At 41.4% G+C, this 7,054-nt stretch overlaps 1 protein-coding gene across 2 annotated transcripts in view; it reads right to left on the reverse strand.

Annotated features, from left to right (window-relative positions):
• PCMT1 (protein-L-isoaspartate (D-aspartate) O-methyltransferase) overlaps positions 1-7,054 on the reverse strand; it is a 43,480-nt gene that overhangs the window by 35,163 nt on the left and 1,263 nt on the right. The window lies entirely within an intron of this gene.

Here is a 7,054-nt window from a genome sequence, read left to right on the forward strand (position 1 = left end):
TGGAAAGGGATATACGGGGGGCAGGGGGACCCCCACAGAGCCTGCAAACCACACTGTGGAGTGAGGAATGGAGCGCCCACCAACTGCTGCAGGTAAATGTAAAGGGGCAGGAAACACATAAAAAAATATATACATATATATATATATATATATATATATATATATATATATATATATATATATAGATGCAAATTCCCACACTTCTGCAGATTGCCAAAGACGACATCACCCTCCTAAAACAGAAACAACAGCTACTCCTGCTGCGTGACCAAAAGCCTAGAAAATTTGCTAAAATGGTCTGTGTCATAGCAATCTGGTGTCATCTGGCTGCCTGGTGTGGCAAGATGTGCTACTGTGGAAGCCGCAACAAGTCAAAAAGAAATAAAAAAAATACAAGAGTGCCTGGATGAGGCCTTCAAGGAGATCTCCAAAAAGGATAAGTGCTTCATCCCAAGAGACATTAACACGCTGGTCTGAAGGGCACAGAACCACAGCTAGCAAACCTGGACCTTTACACAACCCTATAGCTATACCCACCCCCAACACTCTTCTAACATGCAGAATAAATACTCACCCAAACCGCTTGCTCCAGGGGGCTCAGGGACCAGCATGGAGATTGATGGGGAAGAGCTCTGGACTGTCTGGAACAGCTTCCTCTCTTCCTGCTAGCTGCTCTTTCCTCCTCTCCATTGCCCTCTTCCTATGGGCCACCTTGCTCCTCCCTCCAGGCTCATCTCAAACTCCATACCAAGGCCGCCTCAAGTGTTTAATTCAGTCTTGGCCCCATGGTGGGGTTACTTCCCATAAGCATGTGCAGCTGTTGATAAGAGGGGCGGGTCTGTGGTGCCGCCTCTGACCACTGGTTGGCTTCCCAGACTTTTTGATAGGTCTGCTGGAGTTCTTTAACCTTCATCTGGTACTGCATAGAGTCCCAGGAATAACCTCAGGCGGCTGTCTCAAGCGCCATCTCATCACAGATTGCTGCATTTCCCTTGGCCACCGAAAGTCTCTTCACCACCGATTTGTCTCCCCATATGGCAATAAGATCAAGAATCTCCTAGTGGGTCCAAGCTGGGGCCCTCTTGTGAGCCTGAGAAGTGCTAGTCACATCTCTACCCTGAGTGCTCAAGATTGCAGTATAGGGCTACCAAAAATTACCACCTATGCAGTGCGATGCAATGGGCAAAAGGGATTTTTTTTCATAATGGACACCCTTTATATTTGCAGGACTGGGCTGCTAAATTCCAATTCAAATTTTCATTCAAATCTTCGCGAGCTTATTTTGACCTTCTTCCTGCACACCTGAAAGCAGTGCACAGTGAAGCAGCCAGACTTAAGACGGTTGCCACATAGCTCTGTGGGATACACATGGGACATTACTGGAGGCCAATAAATTCGAATTAAGGACATGGTGCTTCCACACTAGCCTTGATCTGAGATTTTAAATTCAATTTTGATGCTATACCCATCCCATATTATCAATATTTTGTAATTGGTATTACAGATCAATAAATCAGGTTAGCAGTATTAAGTGTGAAGACAGTCATGTTTTAATATCAAGCTAACATCTTGAAATTCAAATTTATCTTGTAATGTAGACACAGCAGGGGTGAGGACTAGGAAGGTGAGAGAGCATCAGGGCAGAGATGTGTAGCAATCGCCCAAGGGGAAAAACAAACAAACAAAAAAAGTCAGCACCTGTGCATCTAGGCCAGAATCTTGTCTTTTGGCAGTGGCTGCCGCCAGGTGCTTCAGAGGAAACATACAGGAAGGGTATTAAAGTGATCCATCCCACTGCCCAATGATAATTTCTGGCAAACAGAGGCTATGGATATAATCCCTGCTCATGCCAGTTAATAGCCATTAACATACCTTCACTCCTTGAACTTACCTAGTGAACTCTGTTAACATCTTGGCCTTCACAACATCCTCTGGCAAAAAAATTCCACAGGTTGGCTGTGGGATATGAATACTTCCTTTTCTTTGTTTTAAACCTCTTGCCTATTAATGTAATTGGGGGACTCCTTTTGCTCACATTATGAGTAAATAACACTTCCTTATTTCCTTTCTCCACACAGGATTTTATAGACCTCTTCATCTTAGTCATCTCTGTTCCAAGCTGAGAATTCCAACTCATTAGTTTCTCCTCCTATGGAAGCTCTTTCACATTCCTCATCATTTTTGTTGCTCTCTTCTGCACCTTTTCCAATTTCAATATATCTTTTTTGAGATGAGGCATGTCCATTCAAGATGTTGATGCACCATGGATTTATACTGGGACAATATGGTAATTTTTATCATGTTATCTACCCCTTTTCTACTGATCCCCAGCATTCAGTTTGCTTTTTTGACTGTTACTATGCACTGAATGGATGTTTTCAGAGAACTATCTACAATGACTTCAAGATTTCTTTCTTGAGTAGTAACAGTTAATTCAAACCTTATCATTGTATACCTATTGTGGGGATGTTTGTTTTTTTTTTAAATTGGTTTATTGATTGGAGGTGTGTAGTGCAAGTGAACAGTTAATCACGGAATCATAAAAAGGCAGGCATCCCTGGAAGTGACCATCTATATGGCCCTCAGACGACACAAAATTTGCATCCATATCTACATCCGCAAAAATGACATGCAGATATCAGTAAATTTGAAGGGTTTTCATCACAAAGTTTGTGTCCGCATTCCCATCCGCAAAATGAGCCATGGTTATCCACAATTTTGCAGGATTCGAGTTTGTATCCATAGCTGCAAAAATGAACCCGATAGCTGATAGCTGCATTCACATCTGTGAATGAGGATACCCATGGATACAAAGCAAATATCCATGGATTTGCAAGACTCTAGTAATCTAATCCACCCCCCATTGAATGAGATAGGGACAAGTATTCTTAGAGAATCCCGGACAAGTGATTGTTAAACATAAATGACAACCTCCCTTGGAAGCTATTGCAGTGATTAACTGTCCTTATTGACTGGTAAGAAAGTTTCTCCTAATAGCTAACTTAAATCTCTTACTCCAGATGAAGCCCATTACTTCTTGTTCTGCCCACAACAGACACGAATATCAAGTCATCACCATCCTCTTTATAGTAGCCCTTAACATATTTTAAGATTTACCAGGTTCCCCTCAAGCTCCCCGGCATCCTTGGGTTTGGCTGGCATCGGTGGACTGTCTGCTGTTGTGACAGTGACTGTTTGGGCTGGCCCCTGTGCTGCTGGAGTGGACACCTCCAAGACTGTGGGATGGTGCTATCTCTGATCCTTTAGAGCCCTCTTGCTCCTTCTGTGTAGGAAACTGTGGATTCTGAGACTGCTGATTGTGAGTTTCTTGAGTGTGGTCCTTGGGCTGATGGTATGCCCAGGGCATCCAGAAAGGCCATTGTGAATGGGATTGCCATTGAGGTGGCAAAGATACAGTCATCTCACTTCTGTGACTTGGAGAATGGTGCTTACAAGTGTCAGAAAATGGATTCTGCCTCCAAACCCAATGACCTCGATCCAAAACTGGAAGACCAAAGAGGCACCGATCACTGCTATATGAATAAACAATTGCACTAATGCTCAGCCCACGCTGGGGATACCGGCTCTGACTGGGAAAGGGATGGCAAGCGGGAGTGGTGCCCAGAAGAAAGGTGCTAAGCAGGTGAGGAAGGACAGTGGTACCATAATGGGAGCCAAAGTCAACAGCCCTAGCACCTGAGTCTTGAATGCTGAGTGCTCCTACTGAGAAAGGACTACAGTTGGGCTGGAAGACCAAGGTGCCCTGGTTAGTGAATGGCCTCTCTCAACCTTCTACTTGTGTGGTACCAGCAAACGGGAGCAGTGTTGAGAAGTCTGAGGTGCTGAGGATTCACAGGCTGCTTCTTTGGTGCTGTGTTGCACACTGACACCAGGGTGTCCTGCACCGATTTGTTTGGACCCAAAATTTGCAGTCAGAGAGCAAACTTCATTAAGATATGTTTTAATCTTAAGTCCGTCTCTTTCTTGGTCTTAGGTTAAAATAACCTGCATATTTTACACTGCTCTGTTTGGTGATTTTGTCCAAAGCACTTCACACACTGATTGGCATAGGCTTGCTAAAACCTTACATGGCTTAAACTCTTGACCCCGAGCTATGGCCCAGACTTAAGGGGACAAAAGGAAAGGGGTAGAATCCTGATCCTTAACTGAAATAGATACTCTAGCAGAAACTTTGACAACTATGAAACTAACAAACAAGCTAAGGGAGCACTAAGTAAAAAACCTGAGATTTATAATGTTAAGAAATACAATTTTTAACCAGGGTTCTAGCGTTGGAGTTGGGATTCAAACAATGGGGAAAAACAGCCTTCAATAAGGCTCTGAATATTCCAGTGAAATTTTTCATTTAGAAGAGCTGAAAGACTGGAAAAAATTACTTTGTTCACAACCAACTTTTGTGTTCTTTTTAAAGAAAATCTGCATAACATTTTAATCAAAAGGCACTACAATTTGTGCATGCATTCAGGCACAGCAATAAGTTAGCTGGGCAAAAATTTACTGAAGGTTTACAATGCATGTAGCAGTGATCGCTGCAAAGTACCTTCCTCCAATCCGTGGGCATCTTTAAAAATTCTGTTGTGCACTGAATAGTAGATAAGACTCTGGTACCCTCTTCATTCAATATGTATCTTCTAAACCTTTAAAACCAGTTGGTATGTCTATAAATCACCTGGGAGGTGTGATTTCTGGCTCAGATTAGCCACCCATGCATGATCCTGCCCAACCCCTCGGGTACATACTTGGGCAGCCCAAGCCAACATGATCACACTGCTATTTTGAGTGGACTAACTCAAGCAGGGCTAGCAAATGAATTTCTACCTGTGCTGGAAATCACAACTTCCAAGCTCACTGAGTATGTCTTCTCAGTAGACAGGTCTCAAGAAATTCTAGCCCAATTCAGCGTGCAAGAGCACAAAGCAAAAACCCAAGGACTGATCTCCTAGTATAAATGATTAATACCATTATGGAATTATTACAGTTCTACAGTTAAGGTTGCAACTAAGCATGCGAACTCATACGTTAATAAACTTATGCTAACACATTTTTCCTCATGCTAATAGCATGTTCTAACATTTAACTCTAAAAAGATTACTTAACTAACTCAGTTACCACACACTAGCCTGACAGACTTTGGATTTTTTATGCATCCTACGATAATATACCAGCATAAAAAGGCAAAAAATTAACATGACAACAAGTTTATTGGAGCATTTGTGATTTGCCATTCTGTCTCTTAACAAAAGGTATGACTGCATTGATTAAAAAAAAATCTATGGTAAGAGTTATGGAGCAAAAGATATACTGTACAGCAGAATTCCTTCTTAAATGTTAATTCTGAAGCAACGTATGGAACCCTTTCATGGATAGCCTGTATGCAGTCTACTGCACAGCAAATTAGAAAATGCCCTGGTCAGTTTCCCGTCTCTGCAAGTGGAGGGGAGTCAGGAGCGAGGCTGTCGCCTGGTTCCCAGCTCCCTGCCACTCCCTGGACTGGGAAGCCACTCCTGTCAGGGACAGCAGCCAAGAGTCATGGGACTGCTCCTGTCATGGACAGTAGCCTGACTCTCACTGCTGCCCCTGACAGGAGCAGGAAACCACTCCTGTCAGGGCAGCAAGAGCTAGGCTTTCCCGCTCCTGACAGGAGCGGCAGTCACGTTAACCCAAGACACGTGCAACTCATTTGCATGCATCTTGGGAGTTTACTGTATCTGCTACAGCACAGAGAGCAATGAAGAGAATGACACAGTCCCCTTTGCAGATAAATAGCTTTGAATAAATCATCAAGTATCTAATTCAGATTCTTTACAAATATATTTACCCCTACTTAATATAGTATCTTCATAAAAGCACTGAAAAGAAAAATATAATTTAAATTTCTCTGCAACATGTATATTACTATTATTTCTCTACAGGATATATATTTTATATTACTATTATTTCAACTTCTAATCTTCAAAATCAAATTTATTTTAACATTTCATGCTCTTTGAAATTTTTCTCTCCTTAGACAAAGCAAAAACTCAATTTTACCTTCAAGTTCTCAGAGTGGTGAACCTGGCAGGAGTGTACATGTTTTTAAATATTTTTTTTTAAATGTTTAAAAAAAAAATCTACATCTTCCCCTGAAAGCCCTCAGAAAAAGGAGGTAACTTATACCACCAGCACTTGGAGAACCAAAATTAATTTTATAACATTTTTGCATTTACATTCACAAAGCACCTTCCAAATGTTAACAAATACAGTTCTACCTTCCTGCATGGCAAAAGAGACAGCTCCAGTGCCTCCCTCTAAGTGTGCTCATAGCTTGTAAAACTAGCTACATTAGGAAGTCTTTCTCCAGACCTGAGTAATCAGTATGAAACTGAAAATAATCTCAACACTATGATGAGCTGAAGTATGGATAAGGTACAAGTAGTTTTGGAAGGATTAAAATTTTAATCGGTAAAAGTCCATATCTGTATGGTAAAATATTTACCAAGGGACAAAAAAATTCAGCAATAATAAACGAAGTTTACAGAAAAAGAAAGTAAAAGATATGCTGCCTGACAGCTTATTAGTTTGATCAAAGATGTTTACACTTCATATATCTTGATATGGGATCTTGCCAAGTTGTGTTTTAAGGGTTATCAAACTATCTTCTTCAATCAGAACTTTTTAGTATCATTAAATAATTATTGCCTACAATCTCCATAATTCCCCCCAACTGTGAATACTGAATTATTATCCATCAAAATTATAACCAATAAAACCAAATTCCTCTATGAGCAATGACAAAATCTCACGACAAATGGGACCTCCACAGGAAACGACTCTGAAGCAAGTAGCATGATTAAGAAACATCCATCCTTGCAGAACCCAGGATCACAGAACTAAAACACTGGAGGCAAACTACTAATGCACTTTGCAGAAAAATATATATACTTCTTGCTGCCACACCTCACCTCCTCCAAATGTTTAGGAGACACTGGGAGAAAGAGATTCCTCACACTTTCAAGAGCAGGACACTGCAAACGTACCAGCCAAAGACTAATAT

Source organism: Carettochelys insculpta, chromosome 3, assembly GCF_033958435.1.
Source record: "Carettochelys insculpta isolate YL-2023 chromosome 3, ASM3395843v1, whole genome shotgun sequence".
Classification (NCBI taxonomy): domain Eukaryota; kingdom Metazoa; phylum Chordata; order Testudines; family Carettochelyidae; genus Carettochelys; species Carettochelys insculpta.